We start from the raw sequence: 17,919 nt of genomic DNA, 5'->3' as shown, positions 1-17,919 counted from the left end.
TTCTGTTCAAAAACTTCACTCGAAATGGGTTGAGCATCGTTATGCTACGAGGAAGCCAGCTGTGCTAGCTATGACATAGGACCGTTGGAGCGCATGATTTTGATGTCTCTCTCAGATGAATTGGTCATGGATGGTGCATCTTTCTTCCCAAATTGATCAAAATTCTTGTTTCCGACCATTTTCGAAAAGAGATACAAAGTAAAGTAGACAGGAAATAAAAAACAAGAAGATGGGATCTTACTTGGCTCGTCGAAGAAGAAAATCAGAGAGCTTTAAGGACTTTAATGAGAATTCACGCTGCCAAAAGTTTGAAATAAGGGTTTTCAAAGGGCTTAAATAGGTATGGTTAACTATGGTTAGGGTTTTGGTTAACCGCATAGTTACGTTATTAAGGCGAAGTGACGTGATCAGACAATGTCGTTTGGGTTTTTGATGACGGTGTAATCATTATTCTTAAAACACAAATATTAAAATGTATGAACGTTTGAGCTTTCCCGAAACCCTAATCATTGATAGCAAAACCATTTTGCTTAGCACTTTACGAGAAGATGAAAATGCCTAATGCGTTTTGACGCGAACCCTTCTCGCTTGGTGACTTCATTGCACAAAACCCTAAGTTAATTTGCCTAAATGTTTCGTGAGAAACTCGCGTTCCCTAACTTTAAAAGAATTCTAACAAAACAAAACTACAAAATAATTACGAGCATAGAAAAATAATTACAAGTATCATACACAAAAGATTGCAAAAAAAGAGGATACACATGATAGATAAGATAAGAGGAATTTATATGTTATAGATGCATCCTTGCATTTAGGTTCTCTGGCGAGGAGGACTGTGCCTCATCGCATGCTACTCCTCATAGCTCCCTAGCCTTGTAGTCTTCTCCTGAACTTTGTGGATCATTTGTTACAAGGCTCTCTGCGTCTTGATTGCTCATCACAATGATCCTCTACTCCGAATCTTTCATCGCATTGTTCAAATGATATTTCTTGATCCTCATCGCATAGTTAGTGAAGATATAAATCTTACTAAACGAAACGCATGGACACTTTCTTTGACACCTTTTTATATGGGTTCTTAGACTCGAACGAATTTATCATTTAAGATCTCAGGTGTTTGAGGCTCTCAAGGTCACTATTTGAAAGATACACTCAACCTTGGGCTAGTTCAAGCAAGCACAGTTACTCTGGTACCTTAAACCTCTTCACGCGTTTTTCGGCTGAATGCACGATTCACCAAAATTAAGCTGCAAGCACACCCAACACCGAAACTTCTCCCTGCCATTTAACATTCATTCGTTAGTCACCATCTCTCAACCGAGCTCGATTTTACCACAGTGTCGGATCTGACCATTTTTATTTTATCCTCTATCCTCTATCTTCATTTTTTTTACCTTTTGTTTTGATCTGGGTTTTTCTAATTGGTTTTCGATTTTTTTCTAGCAGATAAGAGATTGGAAAGATTGCAGACAGAATATCAGAGGTGAAGAGATTTAAGAAGAATGCAAGAATGGTTGTGGGGAATTTAGAATGGAGGCTGTGGGTTATAAGGAATTTGAGGCCATGAGTTTCAAGTAATTTCTTCCCTCTTTATTCTTAGAAGAAATGTATATATGTTGTGAAGGAATTTCTTACTCTGGGTTTTGCTTATTCTCAATATTTTCTTTCTCTTTAGGCCCTTACAACGTAAAGATGCTTGATTTTGAGGGTTTTGTTTATTCTCAATAGTTTATTGTTATTTACATTGTATTTTCACATCATATATGTCTAATATGATGGAATACACTCAAATGGATATGCATATGATGTGAGTTTGATAGAAATTTCTGTATTTTGGGATTTTACTCGTTTCGTTTGTCTTATCTACTTTGTTAATTTGTGTTTTAGTTCATTTAATATTCTAGTTTATTGCTGCACACAACATGTTCGACAGAATTCCTCAGTTAGATTATTCTTCCAACGATGTATATGGTGAAACGAGATGGTCGTCAAGAAGCAGTGCATTTCGACAAGATCACTGCCCGTCTGAAGAAACTAAGTTATGGCCTCAACATCGATCAATGTGATCCAGTTTTGGTCTCCCAGATAGTCTGTGTTGGAGTTTACAAGGGCATACCACTAGCCAGCTTGATGAATTGGCCGTTGAAATGGTTGCTACTATGACTACTGATCATTCTAACATTTTCACTATTTTTGTACACTTTTTCTGTTTTTTTAAAAAAAGTTTTAAATTGGGTAATCCAAAAAATATTCTAGGTTATTGCTAATTTTATAAATTATTTAGATATTTAGAGAAAATGTGGTAAAACTCTATTGTTTGTGGAAGGTTTTAAAGGGCTTCGCAGAATCTTGCTCAAGAAACTGAATTTTCTTGATATTTTTGTAGTTTGGAGATTTAAGATTTATCTATATGGACTTGCAGGTTACTTGCAAATTTATCCGTGGGATTGGTAATTGATAGCCTTGAAACTGAAAAGGGCCTACAGTCATGCATTTTGTTGTTTTTACTTGTTAGTTCGACACTCAACAATAATTGCCAAATTGTTGATTGTGCATGGTAGCCTAAATCTTGAATTGCTTTGCAATGTTGTATGATCAAGTGAAACTTTATGTTATATAAGTTTCTTTGGGCCAGTTTGATAAGAGTTTGAATTGGGTTTCAAATTCAAATGGTTCGCTTAGGATAGAAAATGCAAGTGTTTATCTACAAATTTTACGTGTGGTCAGTTTCAGGCAAAACTCGTATACTTTTACTTGGTTCTTAGCGAGCAGAGCAGAGCGCACAAAAGTCGACCATAACTTTTGAAGAATTAGCAAAAGTTGAAGTGAGCGACTAAACATTTTACTTGGTGCTTACTTTCTCATCATGATGGATAACAGAGTCAAGAATGCCTCTCTATAATAGCTATTGCTTTAGCTAAAGAAGGAGTGAGTTTTTAGTTTCTCTTAATTTAATTTATGTGCAGGTCAGCCATTGTTTGTATGGAGATAAAAAGACTTAAGACTTTTTTCTTTTATGGACTATGAGTTATTATTATTATTTAATTTCAAGTTTTTATGAGTTTTCTTTTTTTACTTATTGATTTCAATTTGTTGTGTGTTTAATTTCAAACAGAGCGCATATCAAGCAACTGGTTGCTATAATTTGCTATGTTCTGGAATCAATAATGAAATAACAATGGATGCTAGAATTTTTCCTATTTCTTCGTACAAAAGTTCTCAATGTGACGTTTGCTTGCTCATTTGGAAGGTAATTCTCTTTAGATTTTGAATTGGTTTTTCATTATAGCCAAATAAAAAGGCTATTATTAAAAATTTAGGTTTTCTTACAAAATTGAGTTGGGGTTTTTACCCATTTGAACTTGGTTTTAGTCGAATTAGGAGGAAACTCACTTACTGATCTCTTCATTTTTCTCAAAACTATGAACAAATTCATTACTCACTCACTTACTTTTGCTTTGGGTGATAGTAATACGATAAATATTTGAAGAAATACCCCGTTTTGCTCAACCATTTGTGGCTGCTTTGTGGATGGGATCCTTCTCTTTATAATTTTTCTTAATGAGCAGTACTTTTTCATAATCTAGTGCTTGTTTATATTAATTGGTTGTGAACTGCACATGGCAGTGCAAGTTGGCTTTGAGGTGGTCGAGTGTGCATATATGATGAAGCTGGATGGACTAAAGGTATGCATTTGCAAAAAAAGCGAGAACATATTTGGACCTTATACTAGATTTTTGTCAGCTAGTTTTGTTCTTTCATTTTAATCTCAATGCAAGTCGTCATCGTTATTAAAAAAGTAGAGACCTTAATATTCAGCTGTATTTTTGTGAGAAGGATCAAGGTTTTCGTTGTCGAAAGTACTAAATCATAATTTTAAAGTATTGTTCTTCTTATAGGACTTCTACATCCATGTTGGTAGGCCTTTGTACTAGAAATATGGTCATGCTTTTGAGGTATGAATTCTTTGCTTCTTAAAAGAATAATCTATCTTCTAGAATATTTTAGGGATTTAAACCATCTTTTGTGTAGGCATTCAAGATCACCATAACTCACTCTGACTCTGTGTTGAATTCTCTCATTCGTGAAGTCAATGGAGCTGGTCCTGATGGTCAGGATGTAGCCTTGGTCCTTACAAATTGAGGTGCTATTCTCTCAAAGTTGGTTGTCCCTAACTGTGTATGGTATGCATTATATTTAATTTCTTTTTGGCATGAGTCATTTATTTTTAATTATCTATTTTATGTACGTAAGTAAGGTACTATATCATTTGCAGTGATTGATAAACATTTGTAGGCAGTTAAGGGGAGGCATTGAAAGCAAACAGGTGCTATGTCACCCTTTCGACATATTTAAATTATTGTTTCCACGTATATGTGATTGTTCATTTCTTAGAGGCACTGTAAGAAATCTGACCTTTAATTGCGTTTTAAAACTGACTTTAAAGAGGTCAACAATGTCAGTTTATAACTGACATTATAGATCCCTAATAATGTCATATTATAACCGACATTAAAGCCTTGTTTTTTGGTCCATTTTTACAAAAAAAAATTATTTAATTGTTGCAGTATTGTCCATTTTTTAAAACCAACATTAGGTTTGTGTAGATAAATATTTTTTTCTCAGGCCAAAAAATTAAACAAATTATTATTATTTTAGAAACTATAATGTTTGTCCTTTACATTTGTATACACAAAATGAAATCTTAATTTTGTGTTTACATATACATTCTACAACAGTACATGAAAAAATAGCGTAATACAAGACTTAAATAAGAAAACCTAAACGTCTTCTCAGTCTTCAACCTTCAACAGTCACCTGGCTATCTACACAATTGCTTAGCTTTCAACCCGATATGACTTCAATCATTCTACAAAAAATATTAAAATAAACCATTTAATCTTTAGAATTCTAACAAGGCAGCTTTGGAAAAAAAAGTGGCCTAAAAATAGATCATACCCGATCGTCTGGCTATCTACACGATCCCTTAGCAATGGTGTTTGGCTTGAAAATAGATCCCCTCTAAGAAATGAACAATCACATATACTGAAGTTTAAGAATCACATGAAAATGTTTAAGAGAGTAATGCAAAGTGAATGACAGATGAAAATTGTCAAGTAAAAAATCAAGGAAAATCTCAATAACTAATATTTTATGAGATTCAAAAGAAATCAAACCTGCAAGAGTTGGCGGGAACTATGGGAGGCCTTATAGCAGTCAAACGAAAACTGGATTTCAACAAATGCCTATTCTCCAAAAGAAAAAAATGTATATACAACAACAATAAAACAATAATATCACTACGGTTGAAACAATAATTTAAATGAGTTGAAAGGGTGACATAGCACCTGTTCGCTTTCAATGCCTTCCTTTAATTGCCTACAAATGTTTATCAATCATTGCAAATGATACAGTACCTCACTTACGAACATAAAATAGATAATTAAAAATAAATGACTCATACCAAAAAGAAATTAAACAGAATGCATACTATACAAAGTTAGGATCAGCCAACTTTGAGAGAATAGAACCTCAATTTGTATGGACCAAGGCTACCTCCTCTCCATCAAGACTAGCTCCATTGACTTCACGGATGAGAGAATTCAACAATGAGTCAGAGTGAGTTATGGTGATCTTGAATGCCTACACAAAAGATGGTTCAAGTCCCTAAAATATTCCAAAAGATATATTATTCTTTTAAGAAGCAAAACAGAATGCAAACCTCAAAAGCATGACCATATTTCTAGTACAAAGGCCAACCAACATGGAATATAAGTCCTATAAGAAGAACAATACTACCTTAGAATTATAATTTAGTACTTTCAACAACGACAACCTTGATCCCTCACACAAAAATAAAGTTGAGTATTAAGGTCTCTACTTTTTTTAATAATGATGACAACTTGCATTGAGATGAAAATGAAATAACAACACCAGCCAACAAAAATCTAGTATAAGGTCCTGATATGTTCTCAGTTTTTTGCAAATGCATACCTTTAGTCCATCCAACTCAATCACATACGCACACTCGACCACCTCAACGCCAACTTGCACTGTCATATGCAGTTCACAACCAATTAATATAAACAAACACTAGATTATGAAAAAAATACTACTTATTAAGAAAAGTTATAAAGAGAAGGATCTCATCCACAGAGCAGCCACAAATGGTTGAGCAAAACGACGTATTTCTTCAACACATATCGCATTACTATCACTCAAATTAAAAGTAAGTGTCACACCCCATTCTAGGTTTCCCACTCTAACCTAGATCGTGGCGTGATTCTACTCTTTAAAAGCATTCTGATTCCAATGTAAGACTAGTAAAACACTATTCAAAAAATTCTATAAAAATTTCGACAAAGCCTCCCTTAAAAACCAGACTAACCACACGTGGAAAATAGAAGAAAATCACACTTCTATGTTTTTCAAACTTAAATAACATCGAGTGTGTCTCATCAAGACTCATCCAGATAATTCCAGAGTCTCATTCAGAGTTTCTATCCAAACTAAATATTAGTTATAAAATAATTACAGTCCAAAAAGGGTCTCAAAACATGTGACCTTGGCGTGACCCTCGCTATTTCTAACCACCCCATTATACAATACAAAACTTAAGTAAATACATACAATAAGAATGACAATTTACAATCAATGACGGGGAACTCAACGATGGCTTGGTCCTTGACCGCTACCTGAGGGAGAGAAAACATTGAAAACGTGAGCTAAAACTCAGTGACTGGCAAGTTTTAAAAAGTAAAAGCTCATAAACATACTTTCAAATTGTTTAAATACGACATTAATACCAAAATAATAATTAAAATGTTAAAATCATATATTACTATAAACCAAGTAAGGTCAACAAACATGTACCCAATCTAACCATGGCAAGGCATCTAAATATACGACCAAAGATAGCTCGCACATGACCAATGAATCATGCGCTCAAAACTAGCTCACGTATATATAGTACTCGCTACGATAGCAACCTCCATCCAATCCGTCTATGATAGCATACTAAATACACGGTCCTGAATAGCATACACGTGATCCATATCCACAAGAAAACACGCAGCCAAACAGATACTTAGCACCTACCACAATAACAATCTCCATCCAATCCAATCATGATAGCATACTAAATACACGACTCATAATAGCTCACACATGACCCATATCCACAAGGAAACACGCGACCAAACGAAGCTTATGCATACTTAGCATCTACCACAGTAACAACCTCTATATCCGCTCTTATGCGCACATAGAGCCACCCACCATGGGTTAAGCTAGGTCCAAAGCCATATTAAAATCCTCTATCCATATCCTCACCTAGGTTCAGGTTCTCGGATCTCCAGTCACAGCTTCTTTCAGCCCCAGAATCCCCTGACAACCATAGGTGGCGCTACGGAAACACATTCACGTAGCCTTAAGGGTAATCACCAACATTCATAAAAATCACATATTTCAAGTTTAAAAACCAAACATGGTTAGAAATACGTTTTCAAATTATTTTCGATCCTTAGCCATCAATACATACTTTTAGAACTCCTTCAAATCTAGTTATAAATCAACGAATATTTATAAACGAGTTATCATCTAAGACTTGATTAGTAAGTTTGGGTTCAACCACAGTTCCAAAATACAAGAGTTCATGGAAGCCGAAAATCATATTTGAGAACCTTCTAACATATAATTCATAAAGCAATCATATTCTAACTTCTCATACTATAAACAATCATACTAGATTTATAATGAAAATATTTGAAATTAAGTCACTCACAGTCAATAACTCGATCTTCCGGGATTATATGCTTTTTTCACTTCAATTTGGGCTGAAACAATGATCAAGGTCAAATCATTGTCTTCACATATCAAGACGTCACAACTATTTCCAAAAAACACCATAAGGTCAACTCAAACTATTTAATATTCCAAAGACTTCAATTTATCTCTTCCAAGTCTTAAATTGAGCTTTCGCCTACATGCTTTAGTCTAGGCTAAACATTCCACCCTTGGACCTTAAACTTCACATTGAACTCTCAACAAGATGAGCATCCAAACTTAATGTAAACTTAATGGGTCTTTTATATTAATATGCTTTTAGTCGCAATATCAATAATGTGAGAGATTTAGATCATTTAACAAACTCAATGTTAAACTAACAAGTCAATGACTTAAGAGATTACACACACTTGTCCTAAACGATTTTAAATGCGGTGAACAATGCTTCATAGTTCTCTAAAGTCTCCAATTTTCCATTCAAACCTTATGGGTAATATCAATTTCATGCTAAAACTGAATGGGTATTTAAAGTCTATGAGAGAACTCATTAAATTTACCAAAAACCTTATTGATACCTTGTCGAAATTGCCTTGACTGCACATCAAGGGCTTTCTAAATTCAAATTTAGTACCTAAACCATTTTATGTTTCAAAGCTTATAGAAGTAATACCCAAGCGAACTCTAAAGCTAATGGAAGGTCCATTTTCAATCCTTAACATTCACCTCTAAGACTCGAGTATTATGGGTAATTCAATTTTAACACTTAAACTTAATGGGCATTCAAGAACTCTAGGAAAACTCAACGTAATTACTCCAAACTTTCCAAAAACTTTAAAAAGTAATCTGAACTTAAATGTTCAATACCATAACTACCATTAAACTTCGAAATCTATCATCCAACACCACGGATTATTCAATATTATCATCAAATTAGATGGGTACTCAAGACACACTATAAAGCTTAGAATCTTACCTAAGTTGTGCCAAAACGCCTAATTTTGACCTTTGAATGGCTGGACAGCGGCTCAAACTCTTCTAAACTCGAATCTAGCATCGAAAGTAATGGGTAATGTTAAACTCAAGTATAAACTTAATGGGTATTCAAAATCACCTAAAAAGACAACCCCAAACCATAAAGATCTTACTCTAAGTGGTTGATTTGAATGAAGAACGGATACGAACAACGGCTAAAATCTCCTAATACTCCACATCTAACAACGAAATCTAATGTGCATTGCAAAAATTAAGTCAAAACTCAATGGGTAGTCGAGACTCTTCGAGAAATCCAACTAACACAAGCAAATCCTTCCCCAAACTCTATTTAACATTTTAAATAATTCCAGCCTTTATTAATTACCAAAATCTTGACGAAAACCCGATTGAATCCACTGGGCAGCAACTAAACAGCACCGCTACTCTTCAATCTCAACTTCCAAATTCAGCGAGGATAGAGGTAGCAGAGGGTGACGCAGCGGGACAAGGAGTAGCAACCGGTATGGTGCTTGATGGCTGGGCTGCGGTTGGTCGGTGCGTGGCTCAACAAATCTATGGCTAGAGCTCAACAGTTGCAGATGGGCTGGCGCACGATGAATAGCCGACGACGGCTAGGCTCGACTATCGATGTGGGAAGAATCGTAGTGGCTTGACGATCGACAACGGTGGAACGAGGCATCGATGTCAGCATGAAGGAGAGGGAGAGAAGTTTCGAGAGAGACGTGTGATTCACTACGAAGAAGAAGACTCCTTTTTTTTCTTTTATCTTTATTTACTAATATATATATATATATATATAGAAAAAGATCAAATTACCCCTCACTTCAAAATAAACTTGAAGTATAAAAAGTATTCCAACTTGTTTCTCACCATTTAGAGAATATTAAATAAATAAATAAAATAAAGGAGAACGAAACGTGAGTAAGTGAGTGAGCAAATGAATTTGTTCACTGCTTTGAGAAAAAAATGAAGAGATGAGTAAGTGGTTTTTCTCATAATTTGACTAAAACCCAGCTTAAATGGGTAAAAAACCTAGCTCAATTTTATAAGAAAACCTAATTTTTTAATAATAGCCTTTTTATTTAACTATAATGAAAAAATTTAAAAGAAAATTACCTTCCAAATGAGCAAGCAAACGTCATATTGAGAACTTCTATACGAATAAATAGGAAAAATGTTGGCATCCATGGCTATTTCATTATTGATTTGAACAACCCAAAACATAGCAAATTATAGCAACTTGTTGCTTGATATGCGCTCTATTAGAGGTGTACATAAGTCAGATTGATCCAAGTTGGAGAAAAAAATATGGATCAATGTCCCAAAGTGATCGGGTTGGCAAAATTTGAACCTTATCGGTTCAATATTCAAAGGTCAACCCAACCCAACTAAACCCAAAAATTTTAGGTTGGACCAAGTTGGGTTGGCAAATTGTCTTTTTTTAATTATATTGTATTTCAAATTTTTATATTGGTAAGAATTCAATTTTCATCATTTTCATAGTCTTTCAACCTAAATTATCATATTCTTTTCTAATTCTAAGTCTACAATAATATTCATTCAAAAGTTCAAAATTATAAAAAAAATGAATAATCACACAAAAGAGAGACACCATTAAAATTTAAAAATACATTCAAAAATTCAAATTCGTACAAAAATTAATAATCACACACAATAGGAATGTCAATAATATCTAATAATGTTCATTCAAATTGAAAAATAGATTCAAAAGTTCAAAATTAAATAATGTCCATTAAAAATACATTAAAATGTTCAAAGTTCAATAGAAAAAAATAAACATTCCAACTTGGCGTCCAAAGTGTGCCAATATGATGATGGTTTTGGGTGATCGTTCTCTTGAAAAAAATACAAACACATAAGAATTTCATATAATGTAAGTAATAACATATAATGCAAGTAATAACATATAATGCAATAAAAACTCACACCAATTATCAATATACTATTCTTCCAAATCAAATTCATTAGTCCAAAATAATAGAAGATGACGAGTTCCCTACAAAATAAATCATACAAAAGTAAATAAATATATACTTAGCTTAATACATGTTAGTCGACAATAAAGAAAGCAATCAATTACATGTCTCAATATTCTCATAAGTCTAACTTTTCAAGTTGGGGAAAAAGATCTAATAACACCGAGCCACCTTGAATCCAATTCTGCATACATATCAAGGTTTCGACTGTTCTAGGAGTTAAATAACTACGAAAGAAATCAAGAATCCTCCCACCTGTAATAAATGCAGATTTAGAAGCCACCGTAGATATTAGAACCGTTAAAACATCACGAACAATTGTTGATAGAATGGGATATTTGTACCTATTCATTTTCCACCAATACATAATATCAAATTCATCTTTATCTACTACATCCTTATCAGACAAATAAGAAGTCAAGTCATTCTCCACTTCCATTAAGCTTTCTTCTTCTCTCAAAGCACAAATGTTATCCATGGATCAACTTCTTTATCATTTTCCACTTTCATAGTAACATTGTTTGATTGTTTAAGATCATCCGTGCTATGACCAATTTGAGTAGAATGGTTGTGTTGTGATTTGTAAAAGTCATATAGACGATACAAATATATCTTCACGTTCTCAACTACATCCTTAACAACATCACTCTCATAAACATTGGAAAGACAATAAGTCAAGTACTTTAACCTGTACCAAGGATCAATCACCATAACCACAAACATCAACTTATTCATCTTCTCAAGCGAACCTCAATACTTATCAAACTTTGTTTTCATATTCATAACCATCAACTAAGAACAGAGTTGTTTTTGTTGCTCCATTTGTTCAAAACAAATTGAATTTTGTTATTCTTCTTATAACCAACATTAGAAGTCACATATGAAGATCTGCTTATTTTTGTAGTGGTTTCATAAAATCCTTTAAAAAAACTTTATAAACACACTTACTGTCAACCAATCAGACACACTTGGGGCCCCAATCTCTTATTTCCATAATCATCTTCCTTAAAATACTCAACAAAATCTGAGTCCTTGTAACGCCCCAAAAATTAAGATAATTTTGGAGTTAGTTATCTTAATTTTGTTTAATTAGATTTAATTTATTAGACGTTATTTTTTAATTCATTTAATAAGAATTATTGGATTTATGTGGGAATTGAAATTAATTAAATATTTCTTGAATGAATATTTAATTAATTAGAGGTTTTGGCATGTGGTGTTTGTTGAGTTTTTTATTAAATGGTAAGTTAAGAGAATTGAGTAAAGTTGTGGATTTTTAGTGTTGTTGAAGTTGAATTTAATTAAATAATTATGGACGTTATTTAATTAAACTGTAGGGTGGAAAGTTTGTTGGAGATTTAATAATTTTATGTATATGTGAAAATATATATATAATTATTATGTTAAAGGAAAAGATAATTATATTTGTTGAAATATAATTATTTAAGGAAATGATAATTGTATTTTGAAGAAAGGATATTTAGTAAGGGAGAAAAAGTAAAATAATTATATTTTGAGAAAATATAATTATTTATAAAAGGATAATTACTTTGGAGAGATAAATAATAATTAATTATGGTGGAAGATAATTAATTATTTTAGAGAAAGATAAATAATAATTAATTATTGTAGAAGATAATTAATTATTTTAGAGAAAGATAAATAATAATTAATTATTGTAGAAGATAATTAATTATTTTGGAGAAAGATAAATAATAATTAATTATTGTGGAAGATAATTAGTTATTCTGCAGAAAGATAAATCTTGATTATGGAGTGGAGTTGTTATTGTTGGGTTAAGATAATTCATGTTGGAAGTTTTAAGTGATTTATTGGAAAATATTTGATTGATTCAATTAATTGAGGATTTAAGTTAATTTGAGATTTTGGAGGGAAAAGTTGGTTTTGGTGGAATTGGATTTAATTGAGTATATATATATATGGATATATATATTTAATTAATAATTTGGAAAAGTGTACCTAATTATATGATGGAATATAATTATATTTGTTTGAAAAAAAAGATAATCCATGAGAAGAGAGATGGTTGATTTGATTGGACGAAAAAGATATATATTTATTTATAAGAGAGAATAATGGTTTAAATAAATATATATATGTTTATTGTAGATTTTTGGTGAGAGAAAATAATAATAATAAAGAAGTATTATTATTATTATTAATGGTTACAAATGTCTAAGATTTTGTGCATTTAAGGCATTTATTGAGAAAAGATAATGGAAATAAGGATATATGTATATATTTGGTATTATATATATATATATATCCTAAAAGGAAAAGGAAAAGGAAATAATAATAATAAATATTATTGTTATTATTTGGATCTATAAATAGCATTGGAATGCTTAAGTTAGAAAGTAAAGGAGAAAAAAAAAAAGGTTCTTCTTCTCTAAGATAACCCTCTGTTGTCGTCGTCGCATCAGTTGAAGTTAAGATTAGTCTCTTTGGAAGCTTGAGGATTTAAAGTGATGAATTTTTCCATTAAAGATAAGAGGATTTTTCAACTTCCATTTGAGTAACCTTGGTAAGCCAATAAAATTAAATTAATATTTTATTAATTTAATTTTGGATCTATTTGGGGTTTCTTTAAAGGTTCAATTGGCCAACTTTTTGAGATTTAAATCTTGGATTTTTCCCAATCAAGATTGAATTGGTTTCAACCCCTTTTGTTTGAGAAGTTAATTAATTTGGGAGAATTTTTGGATGTTAGCCAATTGCTAATTTTATTAATTAAGATAATGAGTTTTCCTTTATGATTAGGATCAAGTTAATTGGAGAATTTTTACTGTCAACTAGGGAGTACCTTGTTTGGCTAAAATCTCCAGCTAAGAGATTCTCCTACTAGACCTTCAAATTAAATTCAAGAGACCGCATGTAATTATGATTATGCATTGATGGTAGCTAAAATGCATAATTCATTATATTGATTGATGATGATGACTGGTGTTATGATGATGACTGGTAGTATGTTGTTGATGACTATTGATGTTTTTGTTGATGCATGATATATTAATCACATGATTAAGGACGTTAAGATTAATATTCATGCCATGTTATGATGTTATGTTATACTACATGTTATGGATAGGGTCTTCTGTTAACTTTGTCTATTAGAGTCGTACCTGCATGGGTGTCCTTCGGGATCACCACCTTTTTAGGACTGCGTAGTCCGATGGGACCGCCAGTCTGGCATTGACATAGACATGATTCGAGTGATTTGACGGGATCACTCGCAGCCCGATTGTCTTAGTGTTTCCTTCGGGTACACTAAAGACCAGATTGTCCTAGGTGTTTCTTTGGTTTCACCGAAGACCAGATATGTTCCTACGGGATCACAGATTGCACGTGTTCGGGAATGTGCTAGTTCTTGGGTACTTCTTTACAGGACTCTAATGGGAAGTTAACAGACACCTCGCGGGACTAGTAGTAGGTCCCTTACTGAGTATATGTTTGTACTCACTCTTTCTATGTTTAATATTTCAGGCGAAGGTAAAGGTAGAGGAAAGTTGGCGAGCGACAGAGAAGGATCCGTGACATGCCATATGGAGACTCAGTTTTGCTTCCGCGTCTATGTTTCAGTGTTTTAGTATTCCGTTTTCAATGAAAATTTAGTCTTCCCTCCTTTCAAAAATAGTGTTTGTTATTGTTTCTTTTTAGTAATGACTTCAGCTTAGTATAAAGAGTTGGGTCGTTACAGTCCTCTTTCTCTTCCTCTAAAATTTTGAAAGCTTTTTCAAATTTAATTACATATTCAAGCATCAAAAATATGTAGAATTACATATATTAGCTACATCTAAACAAACAAGAGTCTTATGCTGAATTTTTCTTGCTTCACACATGCTTTAAAATTTTCCGTTCTCTTAGGTGATGATCGTACATATCTCACAACATTACGAACACTAGCAATAGAATCATGCATATCTTTTAATCCATCATTTACAATAAGATTAATTATATGAGCACAATACCTCATATGCAATAGCTCTCCATCTAAAACAATGGATTTTCAACTTTTAAGTCTTCTCTTAACATATGAAATAGCCACATCATTGGAACCTATTATCAATAGTGATTGTGAAGATTTTGTCAATCCCTCTCTCCAACAAACAACTTTCAATTGTACTTCCAATAATCTCCCCTTTATGATTAGCAACTTGACAAAAACTCAAAATCTTCTTATGTAAAACCCATTCAAATCAATGAAATGTGTCGTGATAACCATGTAGTTCACATTTCGTAGTGAAGTCCAAGTGTCCATAGTAAGACAAATTCTTTAAGAGCTTTTAAGTAAAGATGATTTCAATTTTTTCTTTTCTTCAAGATATAGTTGATATATATCTCTAGCTATTGTTACTCTCGATGGAACATCAAACTTAAGACACGCAATACTACAAAAGTGTCTAAAGCCCTCAGTCTCAACAAATCTGAATGACAACTCATTCATAGTTATCATTTTAGCACATGCTAGTCTACATGTTGATTGGCTAAACAATGTACTCACAAAATTACTAGCATTGGCTCCTTTCCCATCATTTGTAGGTACAAGAGTTAAGGTGGTTTGTAGTATTGAATGAACATTATTGTAGACTTCGAATTTGAAAAGAATATGAAAATTTGGGTTGAAAGAATATGAAAATCTTTTAAGCATTTTGATTGAAGTTGGACGAAATGGTATGTCGATAAGTGGAATCTTCCACATGTCCTTTGTATGCTTAAGTTAAATTTCAGTAAGCTAGAGGTGTAAAGAAACTCTCATGCAAGACTCACTGTAAATAGGTCACTTCAAAAAAATATTTCTCTCATTTCACTCATGCTTTTGGCTCAAACTACTCCCAAAAGTTTTCCAATTGAGTCTAGTTTCTAAGTTAGAGCTTCTAGTTAATTTTGATGCAAGCAAGACGAGGTGTGAGTTGGAAAAAGGAGGAAATGTCACTTTCGGGGAAGAATCTGAGCAGTCTTGATTCTCAGAAAGCTAAAGAACGCATATTATGGTTTTTCTGGCTGAAAATTTGAGGTAAGATAGCCAAGACATTTTCAAACAAATTTCTAAAGGAAATTTTCCCATTTGAATTATGGATTTTAAGATATTAACATCCAAATTTGGACTTAGGTTCTAGCCAAGAAAGGAAGTTCTGGGCAAGGTTGAAGCTAGGCCGAAGGGCAAGACGGATGAGGCGAGATGGGCGTGTGTTTAAAGTTAAAAGAGGTTAGCATGGTCATGTTGGTGCACAAGGCATAGGACAGCGCACAGCCAGGCGGCACAAAGTGCATGCCTATGCCATGCGGCCTGTCTGCGCTCAAGACGTACGCGTTGTGCGAGGCATTTAGCAACCCAACAAGCAAGGCCATAGACGAAGCACTAGGCACACGGCGTGACCCTTGCGAGATTAGCATATAGCAAGGCTCACCTAGGCCTTGTGCGCACGTGCTAGCCCCTGTCGTCGTGCAATGCGCTCCAGCCCATGTTATTAGGTGATTTTAGGTTGTTTTGGTGATTTAAGGGAATTTTGAATAAAGTTTTGGTATTTTTATGATCAAAGAGAATTAAATTAATGGATTTTTATTTTCCATTATTTAAGGACAAGAAAAAATTGGACAAATCTACAAGCCAAGAGTCTAAGCTACTATCTGTGAGTGACAAAATGATTTCTAAAGAAGTTTTAAGAGCATGTTTTATTATTTTCCAAATGAGTTGAATGTTTAAGCTTTATTAATGATGATGAGATTTGCAAGCAAGATTTCGTGTTTTCAATTAGACTATTTTGAATGTCTTTGAGCAAGTAGATAATGATTTATGAGTATATCTTAAGTTTCAGAAATAGAATTGTTACTGTTTTAGAAAGGTATTTCCAAAAGCATGAGTTTGTTAAGGTTTTAAGCAAGAAAACCATGTTCATTCTATACACCGAGTTACATATGGTCAATGTGCACAGAGTTTCAGGGGTATAAGGCTATGTTAACCACTTAGCCGCTACCAACGAGTTTAGGTAGGATAGTATCGAGTATACTCTACTATCTTTAGACATGATAATATCATGACTGAGTTATCAAGCACGATAGTTTGATTCATCAAGCTAACATGATCGAGTTTAGGGTGTCGCCACGTACCCGAGACGACGCAGAGCGACCAACGTCATTAAAAATGGTTTAATTTTTTTTTAAAAAAAAAAGAGTTGCCACAAATATTTTTTACGGTGCGATTGGACACTGAAATGAAGTAAATCATTTTAAATAAAATAAAAACTGGTCTACGAGAAAATCAAAGTTGAGTTCAGGAGTCATTTGTGTACAGAGAAGGTGTTAGCACCCTGTAACACCCGTTTAGAAAACGGTGGCCAAATTTAATGTCTTTAATAAAATTCATTTGTTTAAAAAAATTATGTCTTATTTCATTGCTCAACACTCCAATATTTGAAGCAATGATCCTATAAAATAAGTGAGATACACCCATTAATTAGACTATATTGAAGAAAAATTCCTCACCTTAAGAGAATGAGAAATTATTACAATTTCTCAAATTTTATCATAGGCTAGTCATCGAATAAAGTTTTTTTTAAAACATTGATTAAATTTATTTTTTCTTGGGATCAAATCTCGGACTCCCAAAGATATTGATCCCTCACCTCAAGAATCTAGAAATAACGGATTTGCAGAAATTTCTAGATTCCATCGTATGATTTTTTTAGCGAAATATACATGGGTTATTACAAAAAAAGTTGATTAGAAAACCTTATGAAATATATATTTAATTTTGAGTTTAAAAGAAATAATTTTAAAGCAAAACAAAATCTAAATGGTTTAAGGAGAAAATTTTTAAAAAAAATTCAAAATTACATGCAATTATGGTTAAAAGTATTTTAAAAATTTTAAGAAATTTTTAATGAAGTCAAATAGAAATAACACATCATAAACCAAATCAAATATACCACACAATAAATTGGTCAAATAATTTAAGATATTAATGCATGCATAATAATAATTATTAGGATAATAATGAAAATAAAAGGAAAAATAATATAATAGTAAATAAAATAAGGAAATAAGAGAAAAAGGAAAGAAGAAGGAAAAAAATAATAAATTATTTAGATAAAGAGAAGGAAAAAAAAAGAAAATAGAGGGTGAT

General features: G+C 32.7%; 2 long non-coding RNA genes across 3 annotated transcripts; one reads left to right on the top strand and one right to left on the bottom strand.

Annotated features, from left to right (window-relative positions):
* The first annotated feature begins 1,006 nt into the window (after positions 1-1,006).
* Positions 1,007-4,208, top strand: LOC103499522 (uncharacterized). Its single transcript, XR_007822885.1, has 8 exons — positions 1,007-1,298; positions 1,447-1,574; positions 1,934-2,150; positions 2,423-2,928; positions 3,116-3,250; positions 3,628-3,686; positions 3,900-3,956; positions 4,033-4,208. It is a non-coding gene; the product is annotated as an uncharacterized LOC103499522 (long non-coding RNA).
* Positions 4,209-4,680: 472 nt separating this feature from the next.
* On the bottom strand, positions 4,681-9,520 carry LOC103499523 (uncharacterized). Of its 2 annotated transcripts, none has more exons than XR_007822883.1 (8): positions 9,143-9,520; positions 6,631-6,695; positions 5,995-6,053; positions 5,532-5,667; positions 5,349-5,421; positions 5,178-5,246; positions 4,960-5,022; positions 4,681-4,870 (listed from the first exon to the last, which is right to left on the bottom strand). It is a non-coding gene; the product is annotated as an uncharacterized LOC103499523 (long non-coding RNA). The 2 variants fall into 2 exon arrangements; XR_007822884.1 differs by having other exon boundaries at positions 5,532-5,643.
* Positions 9,521-17,919: the final 8,399 nt, after the last annotated feature.

The sequence above is a fragment of the Cucumis melo genome, chromosome 8 (genome assembly GCF_025177605.1).
Source record: "Cucumis melo cultivar AY chromosome 8, USDA_Cmelo_AY_1.0, whole genome shotgun sequence".
Taxonomy (NCBI): Eukaryota; Viridiplantae; Streptophyta; class Magnoliopsida; order Cucurbitales; family Cucurbitaceae; genus Cucumis; species Cucumis melo.
Note: the sequence above shows the minus strand (reverse complement) of the source record. Positions and strands in the feature narration are given on the sequence as shown.